This window comes from Polistes fuscatus, unplaced genomic scaffold, assembly GCF_010416935.1.
Source record: "Polistes fuscatus isolate 324 unplaced genomic scaffold, CU_Pfus_HIC Scaffold8, whole genome shotgun sequence".
In the NCBI taxonomy this organism is placed as follows: Eukaryota; Metazoa; Arthropoda; class Insecta; order Hymenoptera; family Vespidae; genus Polistes; species Polistes fuscatus.
In genome coordinates, this window is record NW_025113162.1 from 1,337,736 (window position 1) to 1,361,241 (window position 23,506).

General features: G+C 36.2%; 2 long non-coding RNA genes across 2 annotated transcripts; one reads left to right on the plus strand and one right to left on the minus strand.

Moving 5' to 3' along the window:
- Positions 1-19,411: 19,411 nt before the first annotated feature.
- Positions 19,412-20,376, minus strand: LOC122524729. Its single transcript, XR_006305611.1, has 2 exons — positions 19,953-20,376; positions 19,412-19,792 (listed from the first exon to the last, which is right to left on the minus strand). It is a non-coding gene; the product is annotated as an uncharacterized LOC122524729 (long non-coding RNA).
- A 2,049-nt stretch (positions 20,377-22,425) lies between these two features.
- Positions 22,426-22,782, plus strand: LOC122524730. The gene is made up of 2 exons (XR_006305612.1): positions 22,426-22,550; positions 22,658-22,782. It is a non-coding gene; the product is annotated as an uncharacterized LOC122524730 (long non-coding RNA).
- The last annotated feature ends 724 nt before the right edge of the window (positions 22,783-23,506 follow it).

Genomic DNA, 23,506 nt, shown 5'->3' on the forward strand with positions numbered 1-23,506 from the left:
AAATGATAGTTACTTTTGTCGTCAGGCAACAGGTGTGTTCAGTGTGCCAATTCTAGACCAATCTATTCATTTATTATATATTTATTTAAAAGTATCTGAACATGTAGGAGAAACGAAAAGCCTGGTGCCAAGTTTGGTAATCTTCCCGGCTGTTGGCGAAGCTCGAGGATCTTGTTGAGACCTCTGCCCTTTTTCCGTAATCTCGGACGACTCCTCGGACATTTTCGGAACATCCCACGGGATATCAGATACAAGATACTCGTTAGATACACGTCGTGCTACTCGGGAACCAGTTTTTCGTGTATAACGATTATAGGCCAACGAATGTGCCGACCTGAACTCGCGAACGTCGCAACTGACTCTACTTTTCTTTCTTTCCCTAAGATAAATACGAGTGTATTCCCCACCGTACCCATACCCATACTCACATTAACGTTTACCCTCAAACATCCTTCTCCTAAGATCATCATCAATTTTTGTCCTTTTTTTCAAGTGAGAACCTGACGAAAATCAGATCTAAGCATTTATTTTTTACGAACAGTATATCAGCTTATCCGATAAATCTAAAGATAAGCTTCATTTGACTTTGGTCATACTTATCAGATTTTATTTTGTGGGAACAAGTATACTTTATTACTTATGCGAGCTGAACCAATTTATAATACTAGATCTTCTTATTTCTATTCCTTTATATTTCTAATTAAACATTTTTCCAAAATTTATACCTTTTTGAACCATGAACAAGTGTAACTTATAAAAATAATCAAAGAAGAAGCCATAAATTTCAAATATTTACAACATACTTTTCTCTCTCAGTCAAGAAAAAGATAAAAATAATTCAACAGGTTTGAAGAAAATCTGTCCCAAATTCTTCAGAGATCAATCTTGCAGTCTCAAAAGTCGACTCATTTCGAGAATCATGTCATTTGAGAGTTGCTACGAGATTTGGTATAAGATAAGGATGAAATAAACTGAAAATAATCTATGTCTTTGATATGAAGAATAATGAAAGTGTGAAAAGATTTAAGTAGGAACTCGTTTTCGTTTCCAATTTTATTTTTCTATTTTTCATCTCCTGAAGGAGTAGTGCTCGTCATGACATTGTCCAGGATCGCGTGGCCGATCGCATTGCCGACCACGTTAAGGTTGTGCCGCCGCATTACCCGACCCTCGTGAGTACGCAAAGGTAGTCCCAGGAACACGAAGCTTTCGACGCCTAGTCGTCAGAGAGAACGTAGAAATAACGTTTGAGAGATCTTCTCTGGGCTACTCTGTGGATGAAAACCAGTTTCTTCTCTCATCTCCAAAGCAAAGCAAAGCGTATCTACATAGCCAAGTGTCAACCTCTCCCTCTCCCTCTCCCTCTCTCTCTCTCTTTCTTTTTCTCTCTCCTACTCTTCCTTAAGATATAATATCGCATCTCGAATTCATCTCTTCCACCATCACCACCACCACCACCACCACCAACACTACCACCCCTTTTTTATTTCCCTACTTATATTTCTCTCTCTCTCTCTCTCTCTCTCTCTCTCTCTCTTTCCAGTGTCTTTTTATTTATAACCGAAGCGTCCTCGAACTGTTATTTTACGTTGCAGCCGGCCAACATCGGTCAGAGACAACATCTCGTTACTTTTCTACTTCCTTTCTCTTCCCAACCATCAGCCAGAGCACCTGTCGAATCGAATGTTCAGACATGACCAGACCAGTGCCAAAATGAATGCACTTATTGACGTGATATCTCACTCTGGCTTGCACCCAACGACGTTTTCATTTCTCTATTATTTTATCCTTTAATTCTATCAAATTGAATTACGTCGGTTTAGTTTCTAGGAAAAGTTTTGATGCCGGTGAAAAGGAAAATAACCGAAAGAGATGTTTGTTTGTTTGTTTCTTTCTTTTTTTTCTTGGGAGATACTGAAAGATAGCCATTGTCCTAACGCGTAACTTGGAAAGCGAGTGGACGTGACTCGAATAAAAAATGATTCAGTACAAAAGGATTCGTAGATGTTCCTTCCCCCTCTTAAACGAGATGATGAATCATACGGGACCTAAGTTCGTTTATTGTTCATCACAATGCATGTATGTAAATACGTGAAGAAATCATGAGAAGTTTTTCTTGATATAGTCAGGAGTATGTCTGATGATTGGGTGACAAGAAGTAAATAAGTCTGTTGGTATATTCAGCAAAGGATTACAAGATCTCTTTATAGCCATGTAAATCGAAGCCGCAAGCAAGCCACAGAGTAGCGGTGATAGGAAGGAGACAAAGAAGCTGTTTGCTCTCTCTCAAGCAACTTTCAAGTCCGAAAAACAAGGAGAAATATGAACGTATGTAGATTGCTTCGGAAGAAACCTTATCATTCGAACCAATTAACGAACTATTTGCATTCCTTCAGGAAAAAGTAGAAGAAGAAAAAACTAACGTAGTTTAGAACGGTTTAGGTTTAGAACAGTGATGGCGGCGTGGCCGAGGAATTCGAATCCCAACCATCTGCTCTAACATACAGTGGAGTCTGGTACTTAGAGACTCTCCCTTCTATTTCCCCTCTTCTTTCTTCTTCTTCTTCTGCTTCTTCTTCTTCTTCATCTTCCTCTTCTTCTTCTGGTTCTCCTTCTCACTTGCTAAGGCCAGCGTTACGGTGCCGAGTGTCCGGTTAATGCACCTGCGTTACTCACTGTATCTCCCGAGCAGTAGGTACAGTACGAAGAAAGGAAGAAGAAAGAAGAAGAAAGGAAGCAAGGAATAATAGAACTCAGGGGACAATAATCATGGCGCTTTTCTCTCGGTTGATATCCGCGTGGGGTGCATCAAAGACCATCAGGATGACATACGAAAAATCCAAAGAGATCAAATCTAAATTCTGTTCGAAAGACTTCTTGCTTCCGTTAACGTTGAGTAATTCCTGACTTGTTATGCGTGTGAACGTTCAAAGTAAAATGATTCGTATACCAACCGTGAGAGATTCCGAAGAATGATGGACCGATGGTACAAGTTCCTTTAAGTGTCGCATTCATTAAACGAAACTAACAATCATTTTTTTACGACCAACCATTCCTATAGATAGCAAACCTCTAATATATATATATATGATTTATAATCGTTTGATTTTCTAGTATTGGTAACAAAACCCTTAACCGATACCTTCTCATCATTTTTCTTGATCTCATTCTTTTGTTAGCTTCGACTAGGCCCCCTATAATTTACCGCTTGATTGCAGTTACCGTTTTCGCTTTACGGATCATCGATCTAAATCTTCGAAGAAGGAAGACAGTTCTTCCCGAGAGAAACTTCGACGAAAAGTTTGATACGAACTTTTTGTACTAGTTGGTAAAAAGATAAAGATTAAGTTCGAGGACGATCTAAAAAGTAAACGGAAATCTTGACTTCCGTCAATGGTAGATAAACGATCTCTCGAAAAGTTTCGTGGGAGAAGAAGTGGACGCGAGTCTCTCGCTAAATTACGATGTTCAACTCCGGTCTTTTTTCCTTTTCCCTTTTCCCTTTTCCCCTTTCTCCCCCTTTCTCCCCCTTTCTTCTCCTCTCTCTTTCTCTTGTACCACCTCACCCCAGTTCCCTTCGTTTTATATTTCTTGGCTTATTTACCTCCTCTTAGGATTCTCCCGCGCGAATATCCCTTCTTCTATGCACCAATTCATAAAGTCCCTGGAGCGAACCTAAGCGCTCCACTAACTCCAACTCGGCGAGTCGGTGACCTCGGGGCTCAGCCGTGCGCATCAGCTGCATTTCTCCGTGTACATAGGCCAGTTCCTTGCTACGATAGTCATGGTAATCCAGCATAAGAGCTACGAAGGAGAAGAACAAGAAGAGAGGGTTCGAAAACTTCCTTCGGATATGCTAGAAACCTATGAGAAAGCTAAGAAAAAGATAAGCAAATGTTAATAAAACGAACCATAAGTTTGAAGTTGAAGTAATCTTTTTTTCTTTAATCTTTTGGTGATACACAGTAATAATAATAATAATAATAATAATAGTAATAATGAAATAAAATCTGTAAAGTGGAAAGAAAAAGAATAAAGAACTTCACGGGTACCACCGAAAAAAAAAAGGAAAGAAAAAAACAAAGTTTGTCAAATCTGGCCCCACGGCTTAGTCGATAATTAGTTTCGTAATTATCAGCAATTTAGTCATTAGTCAAAATGACTAAATTTCGTGAATTCATGGAGAGACCTCGTCGTAGGAAGATCCTTTTGTTCGAACGTGAAAGAGTTCACGAAGGGAAGTAAAATGGATAGAACAGAGGTATATATAAGAGACTTTAAAATGGTTCTTTTCAATGAACTTTAATGACGAGATTCTCTTTTGAAGAAGCTGGCAGAAATTCCGCCATATTCGCAGAACTGGCGAATGTTCAATGATAGAAGAAGGTGAGCACAATATGTAACCCATGTCTTTATTACTCTTACTCGTACAATAAATGAGCTATAAAGATTGCTCCTTGAAATAGGAGGAAGGAACGGGAAAAATGAAGGATCACCTGTCGTAATCCGTGTCCATCGGGGTCCTTGATTCGTATAAAGGTTCTTAGCTCTCTCTCAGGAGCCGCCGGTGTAAATTCTATCAAAGTCTATCTTGCTCTACGACACGGTACGAACGTACCCCGTACCACCGCGGCTACACGTGAAAAGTCACGCTCTGTTGGATTCAGGTATAGTTAGTCTTTGATCTACCGGGTGATCTATTATCATTTCCCTCTCTTTCTCTTTCTCTCTCTCTCTCTCTCTTTCTTTCTTTTTCTGTGTATATATGTGTGTGTCTCCGAACAAGTTCTTTGTTTTTGCATTTTCTTCCTTGTAAATTTCCATAAAGATTTATCAAGGTTCAGCATTGAATGGATACGTAGGTAGATCGTGTAAGACACATGTAAATGTTTCAATGAAAAAAAAAAAGAAATACTAGATTGATCGGAAATATTAAAATACAATCACTTATTACAACTTCGTATCGGGAGCTTTGAAATAAAAGTGATGAAAACAAAAATACTAGGCTTCGTTCCATGATGTATCATCAGAAAATTACGATATATTACAATCGTAAACACCTTAAAATATCTAGACTACGCACTTTTCTTGTAAATGCATTTATTTTTATCTTTACACACTGATTACTGATTAATCCAGAGATAAATAGTTATCCTTTTTAAAATCGAACTCCAAATTCTACGATCTCAATCAGATTTATTTGATAACATATTCTATATATTCGAATCAGTTATAGTTACAAAATCAGTCAAATGACATACTTAACCTATGGATCCTATATCATTCGTAAAATTATTATTAGCTAAAAACCGATCATCCGTTGTAATCTCAGCATGGCAAGAATATCGTTGAAAATCTTTTAGAACGCGTCAAAAAGAAAAGAAAAAAAAAAGGAAATAAAGAAAGAATCTAAAAATAGAAAAGCCAGGTATACGCCAATGCGTGCGGTAAGAGCACGTAGTTCTCAACGGCGGAAGAGGCTCGTCTTTATCCGTACTTCTCGATCACAGTGTACGTGCACGTATCCCGTACACGCAGCGTGGCCAGCACAGGGCTCTTGCTATGCCGTTGGCCTATTCGCTCATTCCGAGCTGAGTCACACACAGCGCCGTGTTATCCCTCTTCGTTCCTCTCATGACGTCTCTCTCTTTCTTTGAGAAGAGAGTCGTGTTGGGAGGGCGCGGGGCCTTTTTCCCCTACTACCACCATCAACCATCAGAACCACCAGCTTCCCTCGGCCCTTACAGCTTTACCCCCACCACTACTCAAGCCTGTGCCCCTTTCCTGCGGGCCCTAAGGGCCGCAGGCTGACTCTCAGGTTCGACCCACACTGGCTCACCAACCACCCAGCCGGCCCACTCTTCTCCTTCTTCTCTCTTTTTCTATATAAATGTGTTCTTTCCTTCTCTCTCTCTCCCTCTTTCTCTCTCTCACTCTCTCTCTTCTCTTTCTTTGTCTTCGTGTCTGTTTATCTGTGTGTATGCGTGTGTTTATGTGTACTGCCGCTCGACTCGAGTTTACCTGGCGTTACCTGCTAGCTCGCAGCCTCAGTTCACTCACGTCACTTCGAGCAACCGGTTCGCTGCTCTCCCGCTCGCGTTCTCCTCGACTCTACTCGACTTTAAATACCTCCTTCGGGGCCCGTTCCATCTTCTTCCTCCTTCCTTATTCCTTCCTTCCTTCCTTTCTTCCGTCCTTCCTTCTTTATTTCTTTTACTACTAAACCCTAGATTTATTTATTTTATTCGTCAAGGTGTCTCTCCTCGAGGCAACTGCAAATCCTCTTTGTCGTCTTCTTCTCTTATTTTCTCAAAGTGCTGCTTACGTTCGACGAGAGAGAGAGAAAGAGAGAGAGAGAGAGAGAGAGAAAGAAAGAGAAAGAGAGAGAGGACAGTGAAACGAAAGAAGGCTAAAGGTATTTCGTGCAAAAACGAGAGGAACAGGAAGACTAAAATTTTAATAGATATTTTTCTTCCCTTTTCCTTCTTTCTTTCCTTCCTTTCTTCCTTTCCTTCCTTTCTACCTTTATTTCTTTATTTCTCTTCCTATTCTTCTCTATTTCTCTCACCTGAGTTAGCTCGTGGGAGGTACTTGCCTACCTCCTTAGAGATTGGCTTGGAACGACCATCCTAGAACGACGACCATGAGAATGGAAAGCATTTCGCACGGAGGGCACCACAATTGATATCGATCGGATCACACTCTTATTGCCTTTGGTACCTGCCTTACCTGGTCCGATGAGCGCAGCAGGTAACAGCGATGACGTTCAAAGACGTTAGCGAGGATTATCGAGAAACAGGTATCGCTAAATATATGGGTTCTTAGGTGGAGATGTATGTATAGAAACTAGGGCTCGAATAACACAAAAGGGCTACAGGGTGATCCTTTATAAAAAAATACAAAATAGAATAGAAAAAGAAAAAGAGCTAAAAGGAATGGTTTATCCCTTTTCGAGTAAAATTAAATGCAAAAATACATTACGTTCAAATTCTATTCTTCCTTAATATTTATTCTCTTTTTATGTCATAAATTATGTGTAAAGCAGATTTGATTTTTTTAAGATTTCAGATATAAATGAACGTAATTACATTATCAAGGAAATACATTATCTAAAGAAAATTACATTATCAATTATCATTATCGTATATTTTATTTTTATCATACGCGAGGTTTATCCGCTAAATTTTTATTCTTTAAAATTATTCACGCTGTTTATTAATTTATTAAATACTTATTCTTATGTTTTCGATATTTGTCATATTGTTGATCGTTCATGATTTCATAATATTTTGATGATAATAATATAAATGGAAAATATATTATTAACGTGGAATAATTTTTGAACACGTACAGAACGTACTTATTTGGAAAGCTTCTTCAGCGATGATCAAAAGGGATAAGAATTTTCGTTATCAAGCACGGAAGTTGCTCGGGAATGTCTTCACGTACAGTAAGATGACACCGTTAAAGGCCGGGCACGTATCGCAAGAGATAAAGCATCTCTCTTAGTGTCTCTCTTTCTATCTCATTTGAGAAAGAAAGAAAGAAAGAAAGAAGGAAAGAGAGAAAGAGAGATAGTCGTCAACCCGTCGAGACATCACGGACTTCTTCGTTGAGAAAAATTACCGCGAATTTTCATGATAATTTAGCTGCAGCAACGTCTGTCGTCGTCGTCGTCGTCGTCGTCGGCGGCGAGTTCACATTTTTGAGAATTACATTCACGATTACATTTACGATTTACTGAGAGACACGTAATCGTTTTTGAAATCTCGTTTGAATTAAATTCGTTCAGAGATACAAGATCGGGAATTCGAATCGAATCGGTTTGTTTCGTTTTTCGCAACGGGAAAATAATCGGTTTGGTAAAATTCACGCTCTCGCGATCCAAGGTCGCGAAAATCGAGATATCTACGTTTGTTAATACCAAAAACGAATGAATCAATTTTCGGATTTTACACGAGCCTTGTATATTTTTCTTATCACGATTTTAAGATCACCGGTGAAATCTATTTCTTTATCCACGAGTCGGTTTCTCAACGGTTTCTCTTTCTTGCGTATCTCTTGGAGATTTTCATCGGGTCAGCGTCCGCTCGCGTACACCGTTATTCCTCGGCTTCGACCTCGCTAAGAAAAGAACCATCACCGGCTTGCATAAAAAGAGAGAGAGAAAGAGAGAGAGAGAGAGAGAGAGAGAGTGAAAGAGAAAGAGAGAAATCAGGATCGTTAAAGTAGAAAAAAGGAACGAAACAAAAAGACAAATCTATTCAAAAAGCGCGCCAATTTTTATTCGGCCAATCGTAGCTCGAGTTTCTAGTTCTACGAATTCCAAATCTTACCGACCTTTGAAAAAAATAAAGAGAAAGAGTGATCAGAAACGATTAAGGTAAAACATGAATCTTGACGGGAAAGCAAGTGCATTGAAATTTCACTGCTTTTGAAATTCGATCGATCAAAGCTTAAATTTCTTCTTCTTCAAACTTCAAGTTTTATTGAGAAAAGGCAAAAGAGGAATGTGGAACAAGTAAAGTAGATAAATGTGAATCGAAACGGGAAATAAACTCCGTTCAAAATTCGCGGCTTTTCAACTGATTACCCAATCGAAATTCGAGTTTCCTGTACTGCAAACTTCAAGTTTTACCGATCGTTCAAAATAAAAAAAAAATAAAAGACAGAGAGAGAATGAGAGAAAGAAAACGAGTTCGTCTGATTAGCGCAGTCTCCGTAATTCAGAGTACGCGTTTCAAATTGCTGCGCAAATACAAGCACAACAAGCAAGTCGTGCTCGTAAATAGAAACACGTCAAAAATTTCATAGAAAATCTTGTAAATGGTATTTTAGTTATGCCAAAAATTGTTGAAGAAAATTTTTTACTATTGCATTCTATCTCTTAGTCTTACTAAAAAGATGTTTATTCGAATTTTATGGGAAAATGATTCATTGGAGAAGAGAATAATTGGAGGAATAAGCGTTAAAAGAAGTTGTAATGGAAGATAAAAAAAAATAAATGGAACAAACGAGGATTTATAAAAGATCGTATGGCAGGTTACTCTCAGGAGATCTTGGATAGCAATAAAATAGTAACTCGGTGATGAGAATCGTTATAGTGTATGGTATTTATTACCTAGCAAAGAGAATGGAAGAGAATAAGATAGAAAGAATATTTTGTTCTTTTTTCAAAAGTTCTGTTCACGAAGCATCCACCTAACTTGCTCGTACTCGCGCTCATACTCATACTTACACACTAACACGTGTGTACACAATCGTATGCTCTTATAGTAATCGTTTCGCGAGAATTTGCTCGCGTAACGCGAATAACTTCGTTTCCGAGAGCAAATCTATGTCGTGATTTAATAAGGTTTCGAAAGTCACGAAGGCACAAAGCAGAACTAAACGATCGACTAGGAGGCCCCTTTGGTATTTTATTGTTTTCAATCTTTCTTCTCTGTCTTCTTTCTATTTCCTTCCTATAATATCTATCTAACTTTTTCTATCTTCTAAACTCTCAGCTTTTAACGTTCCCTCGCTCCAGATTGCTAACACGTTGCATCATTTATACTTTGAGATCCTTCTATCGTGCCATCCCAATAACTCCTTTGCACTTCCTTGAAATTTCATTTTTTACTCATCCATGTTCAAAAGATTTCCTCGAAGATGATTCTCCTTTCATTCTCGTCAAGGTAAAAACAACAAAATGATTTTAAATGTCTTTTTCTTTTTCCTATTCATCGAATTTTGTATCCAGATATAATCGTATATCGTTATTTATTCCCTAAAATTAATTTCTTACTCAACTATACTAAATTCCTCTCCAAGGTGCTTTCTTTTACTCTCGTCAAGGTGAAAGCAACAAAATTATATAAATCTCTTTTTATTCCTGTCACGTTGAATTTTCTATCTGAAAAATAAATTCGTTACTTAACCGTATTAAATGATTTCCTCATCCCGCATAAATTATTTTACAAACGAGCAACGACGCATCCTTTCGATCCAATCTCTCCTTTTCAAAGTAAAAACCAAGAAAAAAAAGACAATTTAAATTCTTCTTTTTCCTCTATCCATTAAAATGACTCATTCCAAGCCAACCATTGATGAACACTCTTAAAAATTCATTTTTTATTCAACCACCTTAAAAATCCTCTTCCAAACAAAGGTGACTCCTTTATTTCGATCAGATTAATTCGTCAAGGTTTAATCAAAGATAAAATAACAAATTCATTCGAATGTTTTTTTTTTCTTCTTTTCCCTCGAGTAAGTCGAAGTGGAAAGAAGTAAATCGAATCGTCAGAAAGCTTTCCATGCTTACAAACCGATGCGATGCGCGTTCGTGGTTTAGCAGGAAAAGAGATAGACGAAGTAGACGAAACTAGTCTGAAGGATGATGAAGCGAAATCCGTACCGTGGGACGTCGTTATTTCTCGTGTCTCCTTATCCAGAAGCAGTTTCTCTCTCTCTCTCTCTCTCTCTCTTTCTTTCTCTCTTTGACTCTCAGATGAAAGAAGCAAAAGGAGAACGCGTGATCTTTCTCGCCGAGGAACGAATCAACGTGGAATCGAAACGAGTAGAGACGAGAACGTGAAAGAAGGGAACCTGTGCACAAAGAAAGAGAGAGACAGACCTATACATAAAGCAAAAGAGGGAGGGAGAGAGAGGGAGAGAGGAGGGGGGAGCGAGAGAGATAGAAACAGAGAGAAATCACGTGGAACCTGTTCGCCAAGAATCCTCCACCACTGGATGACCAGAGAAGAAGAAAAGGAGAGAAAGAGGAAAACAGTAAGAGAGTCAGAGAGAGAGAGGAAGAGAGAGAGAGAAATAGGGAAAACGTCATGGCAGCTCAAAAAACGTTTCCGTACTGTGACGAGATGCTTTCGCGCACGTGCGAATCAATCGAATACCGCGAATATTCGTAAACAAAAATAAAAGAACACTCGTAATATTATGTATACGCGAGGCGCGGTAAAAAATATAAAAGAATAAAATAAATAGCAAGCTCGAGTATACTGCGACACGAATTTGGTGCGTGCTAAGCGATAGCTTTACGGTAGAGGATTTTTTTGATCATTTGTGCTTTATTTAAAAAACCTCATATTTTTTTTCTTTTTTATTTTTTTCGTTTCTTTCGAGATCACCTCGGTGACAGAATAAATTTTGTTTCGCTTATTGCGAACGATAGACGTATTTATTTAAAGATTTAACAGTTACTGCACGCGTGTTTCTTTTTTTATTGAATTGTTAATGTAAAAAGCTGCATCTATTACATTTTTATAATTTTTCTTTAAATTTCGAATATTTTGGGTCCAATTTCAGATGAAATTTTTAGTGAATATATTACCAAGCAAAAAAATAAATTCCAAGTGAAAATAAAGTTGCGTGATATTGTGAAATTGGTTGCGCTAATATTGCCTACGAATCAATTATATTCAATTTCTTCTTCGAATTGTACAAAAAATTCAATCGAGAATTTGTTTCAAATTACAACAAATACATAAATTAAGTATTTTATATAACCACGTTACTAGTAATACAATAGCAATGAAATAGAACCGATTTTGATTCGACCAGTCGATGAACGAAATCAACGAAAAAATTATTTTTAGCCCACGGGTCAATAAACGGTTCTCTACGTGAAGAATATCAATCGTCTACTGGTAAGTAATGTGTTAATAATGCAAATAAAAGTCAAAATATTTTTATATGTTTTAGTTATTATGACATCATGAGATTGATGCGAAAAAAAAACCAATTCTATTAATAAATGTTCATGATATAATATCTTTCCCCCTCCTCTCTCTCTCTCTCTCTTCTTCTTTCTCTTTTTATAAATATATAATTAACGTGTCTCAAAATTTTCATCGATAAATAATAAATTAAATATCGGATCTAAATAAAAATCTGACGAAGGCTCGTTAGGATCGACAAGGTTTAATAAGTTGATCCATAATCGATCTCTCGCATCATCGTACCGAAGAAGCTTGCCAAGGTTAGCACCCTTATTACCAGCAAATCGAAGCTCCCTTCGTAAATCACCGACGCGTGGGCTGACGTGCCGAGTAAAAGGATGACGAACATAAAAAAGCGATCTTCTCTTTCTCTCTCTCTCTCTCTCTCTCTTTCTCTCTCTCTTCCTGTGGTTTCGCGTACCTACAAGTTTCTACATACTTATACAGGTTGTCTGAGGTTTTAATATTCAAAATTTTATCATTATATTCTATGACATTAAATAAGAAAACATATATTATGTAAATATATAAATTACACGTAGAGTTTTATTAAAAAATTATACTAAAAATATGAAATATAAGTAATATTGATAATAACTAATTTGATGTTATTATGAGCTTTGGCTCGGGTAGATCAGCAATATTTACATTCAGTGTGCTTATATATATGTAAGCTGTGTTTATTACCTTTCTGAAATCAACTAATAATTAAAGTAATTTTCACCAGCAATATAGATATTAGTAAGTTCTAAATTCGATCTTTGATCGATGCCAACTATCTATTGTCAAAGATATTAGACATTTTGAAATGGAGTATTAATTAACACTGGAAATAACGATGCCAAGTAGCTAGTAGATTGATCTATTCGAGCCAATGATTATAGTAACAAGTCAGTTACTATTACTATTACTTAAAATTTCGTATTCTTGTTATAACTTTTTAATAAATCTCTATGTAACCTATATTTGCATAACATTTTTATTTTATTTAATACCATAGAGTATATAGTAACAAAGTTTGAACATTAAAACCCGGAACATCCTGTATATATGTATGTGTGTATATATGTGTTTGTGTGTATACATGTACATACTCTTAAAGTTTTCGAGAGATAAACAACTGTAGAATATTATCATGCTTTTTATCCAAGTTTAACTTCTTGCATTAAACAACAAAATTAAAAAATGTTTTCCTTTTTCCTCGAATAGATTAAAATAGAATCCTTATTATTAACAATTTAAATTAGCTACTAGTAGACGTTGTAATTATTCCACTTATAAATCCAACATTGAAAAGATTGAAAGACCGTTATTTTTGTATCTTATCTTCCTCTTCTTCTTTTTTTTCTTCTCTCTCTCTCTCTCTTTCTCTCTTTCTCTCTCTCTATCTATTTTTCTTTCTTTTCTTCTGAAAGTTCGAATAAGAGAGTTCGTGAGAACAGGAACGACAAGACGACCGGAAGAACGTAGCAAGTATGAGAACGTAGCAGATAGAAGGAACGAACGTTTGTACTTAGAAGAGAAAAAGAATTGCGATTCATATACCTTGGAGTCGACTACAACTCATGAAAGAGAAGATGGGCACGGTGAGATTCGAATCGTGAGAACACCAAGAGGAGGAAAATTTTTCTATCTACAAACGTTGGAAGAAGCAGCTCTCCTTTGAACGAACTGACGTTAGAGAACCGCGTACTTGCTTTCTCCGTTTTACGAGCAAATCCTTTTCGCGGTCGGTGATGGTGGTCGGAAAGAAAGATCCCTTTAGACTTGCTTCTTATTTTCAAAAAAGTAACTCAATAACGAAAATAAACAAGAGAGATTGTTACATTTGTCTCATAGTTCATACATTTATTGCATATAATTTTATATGTGTTAAATAATTTACTTGAACCGCGTAGTACAGTGTTTTAATGTTAATAATAATTATTACATATGAGAAAAGTAGAAAGAAAAAAAAAATCTAACCGTGTTCCTACCTCCCTATCTCGATTACTAGAAATAAAACGTTGAAATCCGTTATGATCGTTATATGGGGAGAGCGGGGGAGGGGGGGAAACATGTATATAATAATCAAGATCAATTGCCGACAATCTCTTATCTTACGTTTATTTCCTTCGGTTATTTTTCTACTGTATCATTCAATTAAATCATTTTTGATATACTTTTAAAATAATCGCCAATTACGTTACCTCAAAAGGTTTAGTCATAATCCATCCTTTGCTAGAAAACGTAATGCGTAGACCAATCATTGGAAAAAATTAGCCGTGAATTATGAAGTTAACTGTAAGATGACTGATTGCGAGTGAAATTAGATTGTTAGATAAAATTCATAAAGAAAATTAGTTTCCTCTTTGAGACGATTAATTCATCTCTCTTATGAAGAATTACGTGAACGATCTTACAAACCGTATTACAATCGCTAGTCACGATTATTTTCCAAGAAGGGGTAACAACACAGTTTAACGATCGACCTCAAAGATCTTGCTCGTAATCGATTCGCTTTAGCACACTGTGACAACGGCCTTTAACGTCTCAACGTAACTCCAGTGGTGATTACGTTAGTGTTGGTGATTGTGATGGTGATGGTGATGGTGGTTAACCGTGGGAATTCGATGTAATTCTCGTAGGAATCGAGGTATAAAAGATGTTGGGGTGGTGGGAGGAGATGAGCATGAAAAGAGAACAAAAAGAAGAAGAAGAAGAAAAAAGAAACGAGAGAAAGAGAGAAAGGAGACAACGAGAAGAGCCCATCGAATAAGTGGAATCGGTGGGAAAGATTCAACGATGGGATGGGGCAAATGGCGTGGCATGGGGCGGGGGAGGGGAGGGGAGGGAACGTATCGTGATTGAAGAAAATAAAAGAGAAGGAAGAAAAATATATAGAAAGAGTAAGAATAAAAAGAAGAAAGAAAGAAAGAAAGAAAGAAAGAGTATATAAGAGTACACGAAGGAAGGTGCTAAAGGAGGTAAAGAGGAAAAGGAAAGGGAGAAGGGGGAGGATTTGAAGGACGAGCCATGGAGAACGAATCGTGGCGCAGAGTCGCGAGATTCAGCAGACACCGCTTCCGGGAAGAACCGTCGATCCGTGACGGAAGAGTAAGAAAGAAAGAAAGGAGAGAGAGAGAGAGAGAGAGAGAGAAAGAGAAACTACCAACAGGGGGTAAAATGCAAGGAGCGTGGAATCCGTGCGACGATCATTTCTTTCTCTCTCTCTCTCTCTCTCTCTCTCTTTCTTCCTTTCTTTCGGTTTTCTGTTTTCTCGCTCCCTTTCTCTCTAAAAGCTTCTCTTTCTCCTGTCGGCTCTTCTTTCGATCGAGAGGAGAAAACGAAAATATCCTCGCTCGACTCCTCTGCTACAAAATGCGTCTCCTCTTTGTTGCAAGCCGACAGACGTCTTCCTTTCTTTCTATGATCGAAAGAGTAAGTAAAGGAGAGAGAGAGAAGATATTTTGTATTTTATTTTCGTAAATGTTTTCTTAACACACATTTTTGTTCTAATTTAAAATTTATGAAGAAATTGTTATGACAAAAGTAATTTCAGATATTTTGTTTTATTTATTTTTCTATTCTTTTTTGTAATATTTTGGTATTTTAAAGATTTATGTTGAATTAGATTGACGAGAACGAATAGTGATTGCAGTTAAAGATGAGAAATATTGGTTTGACTTATTCTTTTTTTATTATTTTTTTGTTTCTTTTTTATAGATGTTTCCGTTTCGTTTATGTTAGATTTATTTGTTAAAATTGATGAAGAAACAGCGATCAAATTGAAGATGTAAAATATATGATATTGACTGGGTGACGAAAATACGTGACAGAGGTTCAATCATGATGCAAAGAAACCTTATTATACAGTCATACCGTGCTGCATGATCGATGTTATCGCTAAAACGCGAACGAGACCGTGGAATACCTTTACAAATCGCTTGCAAATGTTCGAGATAAGAAAATTCGCTGCTTGTTCCGATCTTGCTTCCCTTCATCCATTGCTCCGAGAATATCTACTGCGACTTTGAAATAATACTTTGAGATAATAGTAAGTCCAAGCTAAGTGTGCTGAAGTATTATAGTTCGTTTGATATTTACTGCGTTAGTAATTTTTACAAATTATCTGATAAAATATATAAAATGTCAAAATCAAAGCATTCTGACGCGACCGTGACTTATTTTTTAATATTAATCATCTATTGAAAATACTAAATAATTATTATTAATTATTATGGCCACAAGAACTGAAGACAAATATTTGTGGGTATAAAGGTATTTCTTTTTTATCAATACTAAATAAAATATTAATATTTAAATGATCATTTATTTCTGAAAAATTACTAACGCAAAACATTAAAAAAGAAATAGTGAAATTACAAAAATATTAACCGAATGAATATAAATAACATGCCTTTAATTTTATTTTCATCTTCAGGATTTCCTACGTATCTTCATCAAACTTTTGGGGCCAATAGAAAATAAAGAAAAGAAAATTTTCGTGAACCTCGGCTTGGATTCTGTAAATGGCACTGGAAGAATTCACGGGAGTTTTAAACCATTGACCCGTGGAGCTCCAGTGCCATACACAGCGTCCGGCTTTCCAACATGCAGTTAAATCTTTCTATTACTGATAAAAAACGTTAAAGGTAAAAAAATAACCTGGCTGTCGTCGTCTCCATTTCGTAATCGCTATCGGTTCGTAAACACCAAACGTTCTTTTGTTTATCGGCTTCGTTCGAAGCTACAAAACGACGAATACATCCAATAGGAAATCAAGGATCATCAATTCGTGGTAAAAATATTTCTTTTGGCGTATAACAACAATAGTATACGTGAGTATTAAATTGAGAGCAAAAGTAATTACGGTTTATATTGTTTCAAATTCGACACAGGTATTTTCTAATTGTGTTTGTAATTTAGGTCATTTAATATACGCAATTGTAACGGATGAAATTGGCCTTTGTTTAATATATTTTTATTTACTTGTTTTTATTTTATAAATTTAAATTGACCATTACGATAACGAACGTACATAAAACGATTCGAGAGGTTGCAGAAGAACTTTGATATTCAAAACCGCATTATTTGTGCATCAAGCAGATAAGCGCATAAATATTAGAATTATTCGCTTCCAGTAAACGTTAAACAATTGATTTGATTGTTCGATAATGCAACAACGTCAATATCGATAAGCCGATATTAAAAAGTTGCAAATTATTTTGACACCAATGAAATAAAATGCATGGATATTTTCATTTGATTAGTTCCTTTCCAGCGATTGTCAAAATTTGGCTTAACTTTTCGATAATGCAAAGTGGGAGTATCGATGGGTCGATATTTTCGAGATAAATCAGGTCAATTTTTGGAAGGAGACTCGTGGGGGGAGGGGACCTCATCCGGTCGTCCACGTGGATATTCATTCGACTTAGCAACGAGGAGAACGAGGAGAACGAGCAACGACCTCCGTCTCGTCGGAAGGCACGCAGTAGCAGCTCGACTTTACTCGATTCGAAAGGATGGAAGGTGTAATACCATGGGAAGAAAAGAGGGACGGAAAGAGTAAGAAAGAAAGAGAGGGAGAGAGAAAGAGGAGGATGGAGGGAGGAAGAGAAAGAGAAGGAGAAAGACAAATAAAGAGGGAAGAAAAATGGCGAACACGTTGCTACGACATTTACTTTTCTTTGGAAAAATTGAAGGCTAGCAGCAAGTAAGATATGGTTCTTGGTAAACGGCAGGTGGACGGACTCCTATGGAATCGATATTTGAATGCAAGGTGAGTAACGCGATCGCTAGTTTAAACTCGTCGAGAAGGGCGTCCTCGTTGTCGTTGGCGTTGTCGTTGGCGTCGTTAACGGTGACCGTTTTCGTTAGGTAACATAATATTTTGTAAGTAGGCGAAGAGTTAAGCCGTAGGAGTCGATAACACGCATTACTCTGGCATACACCATACATGAAGTACCAACTTACCTACTTGAAATTTTAACTCTATGTGTGCAGGTATTATTTTACGAGGGTATATGTCGTTTAAAGGTTTCTTTAACGGTTGCTAATACTCATCGTAAATTTTCAAATACTTTAGAAAGTTAATAAGAGACAAGTGAATAAGATTTATGATCGTTCTTCTTTGTTTTGATTAACGTGATTGAGAAATATCTTTTTTTATTTTAAATTCAATATTATTCTCTATGTATTTCTTTTTTTTCTTATTCGTCGTATCTTTTATTTTCTATCTACAAAACTTAAATTTTTGGTTCATTTTTATTTTTTTTTTTAATTTTGATATAACTAACAGTATCAATGTTACTTTTGTTATAGTTAACAATTAATTTATTTTATTTAAAAAAAGATATATATATATATATATGTATATAAGTACGTAGTTTTCTTCAACCATAAATTCTACATCCTTCGTAACGTATTTGTTAAGATATTTTCTAGCGGCAAAAAAAACATAAAAAAAAACAAAAAAGAAAAAAGAAATAAATTATCCATTAGTTTCTCCTACACGATAACTTCCTTCCTTCGTGCGTTTTCGTTACGTAAAACGTGCACACGGAAAGGTATGTAAATACTAATAAAAAGTTACTTCATAAAATAATGCGATGAACGTTAGACGAAAAAAAAAGAACAAATATATGAAAAATACGAAATAAGGATTATTAAAAGAGCCCTTCGTTGTTCTGTTCGTAATTTTTGTTTGTTCATTTTTGTTCTCTCTTTTCTTTGATAAAGAAGAAGTTTGGTAGACCGATGAAGAAGCGAGGTGAATTTTACGACAGAACTCGTATGGAATAATGATCGTTTGAAATTGCGAGGCTACCGTACCAACCTCGTGGAGGACAATCGACGGATTCGACGAAGAGTGTATCATAATAGCAGCGGTGCTTTGATTGCCCGTTGCGTCACACCTGTTGCCACATACGTTTTACTTATATACATGTATGTAACAGATACATATATATATATATATATTTATATAGATGTATGTATAAGCGCCACGTAATGACAACGACCGTGAAAAGATGTTTCTCGACGTTGTTTCATAGACAATCTCGTTCAATCGATAAAATAACTTTTTCTTTTTTTTTTAATTAATCCATTCGTACATATGTTAGAAAAAAGTAATCACCGTCGTAAAAAAAAATATCAAACGAAAATAAAAATAAAATAAAATAATAATTATGATTTCTCTCTGAATTCCAAGTTCGCTATGGGAAGACACATACGTGGGTACAGTTTTTAAAAAATAAAATACATTATTTTCTTTTTTATTACAGCCTGCTATTTCGTCAAACTGGTATAAATTTGGTTAAGTATCGAAAAGGAAATAGAGATAAAAAAAAGAAAGAAAATAAATTGTACGGTAGACTGAGCGTAAAAGTGTCTCCGGTGATACTTGGAAATCCGCTTGTTTTTAGGAACTGACTTTTTTTTTCTTTTTTTCGAATCCGATAACGATCACGCATTCATTTCCGTTAGCCCTGAAGCGGGCTTCCGGTGACCCACGCGGTCACGTAGCCGCTCCCCGCTGATTTTCTAAACGTCATCGTATCGGCACTTATCATTGACCAGGTAACCGGACGACTCATTCACGATTTCAACTTGAACGGTCAACAATTCGAACAAACGAAATATTCGATGCATTCGATTGAATATTTTGGAAGAAAAAAAATCTAGTCGTATTGTTTATACAAGAAAAGAAATTATTTGAGATAGTTCAGTAATAAATCTTATTAGCAATATTGTCTCGAATCTAAAACAATGATCTCCATTTTGCGAGATACTTGACCTGAGGAAGGAATTTTTATAGATCTTTCATCTATGATAAAACAGCTCGGTATTCGATCGTGCTCGCTTCTCTGAGGAATCTTTCGATCTTATTGTTCGTGAGCAGCAAGGCAGAAAGCGGTGCTTCCGGTTTCAGGTTGGCTTGTGTACGTTGCCCGTCGGTCGAACGGACAGGCCTGGCTGCATCCTGATCGTCCCAGGTAGACACCTGCTCCACATTTTCTGTATAAATCGAGCCAAGGTCTCGACTTAATGCGTCCTGTCTTTTTTGCCGCTCTCAAACATCTTTCTCTTTTTTCCTTCGACAAAGCAAAAGAAGAAAAAGATTAAATAAAAAGAGAAAAGAAAAGGGGAAAATAAAAGAAAAAGGGAAAGAAAAAGTAAGCCAAGCTCGTCGTAAGTAAAAGAAAAATGTATGCAACACGTGTGTCGAGTATAAAACAATTTGTGTTACGTTACTTTTTATGATTTTTTTCGTTGTTATATATTTCATCCGATACATCGAACAATTTGTGTTTTTTCCCTAATAGATATTATCTAAGAATAAAAATCTATAACGACCTCTAATTTATCTTTCCGTTCATTCACAGAAATGTAAGGAGAGAAGAGAATAAGAGAAGAAAAAAGAAAAAAAAACATAAAAGCCGATCACAACGCCCCGGTGTTTTTACTGACACGAGTTACGAATACACACGGACTAATGGAAAATTGTCGCAGTACAGGAAGGGAATAACTCTCTACGGAACCGGAAATAGTCTCTGTCCTCGTTACTGGGAAACTTGAAAAATACTATTAGATAGTTTGTTCCATGGGAACCACGGGATCCGACCTAAGTTCTTCACACGCGCGCTCGTGCGTGCGTGACACGCGAACGGCCATGACTAGCTCCGAGAAAGATCCGAGTAAGTGTTCCTTCTCGTACAGTCAGTATCATAAGCCTTGTAGAAAATCGCACGATCCGAAGGATCGTAACACCTAACAAAAAGGATTATCGTTCGACTATAAATAAAACTTTTTTTTATTTCATTTCTTTTCTCTTTCTGCGAGTGTGTGTGTGTGTTTGTGTATTGAAAAATGGGTATATAATTTCATGGAAGTGGTATAAGAGAGAAGAATATTATTTAAAAAAAAAACAAAAAGTACTATCTCATGGTGAGAAAGTACTTTTTGTTATTAATCGTGTTCAAAGTTGAGAATGAGAAAGATGGTAGTCGTTACCAGCAGATTGTACAGATTCACGAGTGAACAGACGCTCATAGGTATGACATAATCCAGACGCTTTGCACCAAATGCATTATTCATCTTCCATGAAATCATACACAAGAAGAAGAGAGAAAGAGAGAGAGAGAGAGAAAGAGAGAATAGCGAGATACGAAACGTCTCCGCATTTAAATACAATTCTCCGGTTTGATTATTATTATTATTATTTAGCACGTTTTAAAAGCGAATTACGTATCAGCTTAAAGGCGCCTCTTTTCTATCGTTAGACATTACTTACGCGTACATGATTCACGAGACTTTATCTTTATGGTGGGTGAGTAACGTGTCGGTGGTTGGTCTGGATAACAATGGAGAAAGCCATGAAGAACTTGAACGAATCCAACAACGGGTAGTACGCATTCGCAGTGAACGATCGCGAGCCACGTCATCGAATCGTTTCTTCTTCTTCTTCTTCTTCTTCTTCTTCTTTTTATGCTAACTACTTCTTTTTTGTAATTTTTCTTTTTATTGTTTCTTTAAATACTTTTCAAGTTTCGTTTGATCATCGAATCCTCGTTAGTTTTGACTCGTCTTTGATTTTCCTTTTCTCGCATTAGATATTTTATGTATTGTCAATAAATAAGATAATCTCAAGGTATCTCGAATAAATCGCGTAGACTGTAAATGTGGCTATGTGATAAATGAACGCGCGTGAATTATTCGAATTCTAAAATATCCTCGGCACGTGGGTAATTTATAAATCATAACAGTTGGCCATTCTCCTTTCAGTTTCTAACCACAGACACGGACTTGATCGACATCCAGAATCGTAGGCGTTATTCGACGTCATCGGGAATGGTCCCAGGTTGTCCTTGAAAAATTGAAAGATTCAAATATGGAAACTTTAAATATTCAAATAATCGATCGGTATTTTATTTGTTCTTCTTTATTTTATTATAATTTCTTGAAAAAGTATTCAAATGTGATACTGAATATATGTATACGTCATCGATACTGTCCCACGCGTATCGCATAACCGAACAAGATGGAAAGGAGAGAAGATTCTTTCTTCCTTGCATCTTCCGTTTCGTTTAACGACGAACATCGAGAATATACAACACACAAGTATCGATTGAATATATTTGAAGATTTTTAAACGACGTTTACTGGTCGGATTACTTCTATCCATTCGCTACTACGAAAACGTCTACGACTATGAACGATTATACCAACTTCAAAGTCCATTTATCTTTAACAACCCGATACGATGTCTGTCGTAAAGTATAAATATTGTTTAAGATTGATGACCGGCTAATTTTATTCAGCCAAATGTTTTACCGTTATTAAACACAATATTCAATATATATATTTATATTTGCATATAGAAGAAAGGAAGTAAGGATAATGAATGACGAAAAAGAAATTAATTACGAAATTTTGAACGAGGACATCGACGAGATTAAAAGTTGACAAAAAAGTTTGGGACAAATGTACGAGGATGGATTGAAAAGTTTTGAGCTTATACTTTTTCTACAATAAGTTTTGAAACTACGTCGCAAAATAATAGTGAGTTTAAACGGGGACAAAAAATTGGTTCCAACGTTAGACTCTGAACTTTTCGATCCACTAGTGTACACGCGAGAATATAATAAAGTATGAAATAAAGAAATAAATTCATTGTGACTTTTTCATGAGGATACTGATTATACTCTGTAAGATATTAATGAGCTTGAAATTTGAAAAAATGGTAAAACAGAGGTTCGTGAAAACGTCTTCGAGGCTGTCATCTACACTTTTTCAACGGACGTCATCGTCGAACCGACGAGTAGCCAAAAATAATGTTGACCGAAACGAAGGGTAACGTTCAATCGCGTTTAGTTGCTTGAACAGATTTACAATTTCTTGTTTTTTCTTTTTTTTTTTTCTTTTTCTTTTGGAGTTAATAATGTTTCTTTGTTTTGTAGCTTCCGGTCAACGAGAATTAAAACGAGAAAGAAAAGGAAAGGAAGAAGATTAGAAAATCTTGAATAATCCTGAAAACAACACGATCAACCAAGGAAACCATTTGAAAACTTATAAAACATCAGAAGAAAAAAAACGAAGAAGGTCGAGGAAGAGGCAAAGGTGGTGTCGTCGGTTGCGATAATTGTGATGGAGGGGTGGTGGGGGAAGAGAGAGAGAATTAGTTCTAATACAAAGCTAGGAGAAACATAATTAAAGTCACTTGTGTCTTGGCAAGAGAATGAATCTGCAAAAACGATTTTCTAGGAAGCTATTATTTTCAGTTCGGTTTACGCTAATGATCTTTGACAGAAAAGAAAACATCGTAAACGTTTAAAACGATGTAGCACAAAACAACAAGATTTTCCCGGTTCGTTTCTGTACAAGATCCGTGACACGAACAATTTCACAAGAACAACAACAGAAAATGAAAAAAAGAAAAGAAAAATTTAATAATTTACTCGCAATGTTCAATAAATTTGTAATTAGTATGTCTCTCATATACTATGCGGAGTTATGTTAATTAAGTGTTCTAGTCGTACGGCATATCTTAATTGCGTGCAAGTCAGCATTGCAATTCTACTTCGTCAAAGTACTTTTATTATTTATAATTATAGTATCATCGACAATGAGAGTGAGAGAGAGAGAGAAAGAAAGAAAGAGAGAAAGAGACCCCATATTTTTACGCAATAGACACGATAGAAATAATAAGTCAGAAATGAATAAACTTGCACCGCCTATCTATCGTATACACACGTTCTAATAACTGCAATCATCTTATTTTTTATTTTATCTTTATTTCTTTTCTTATT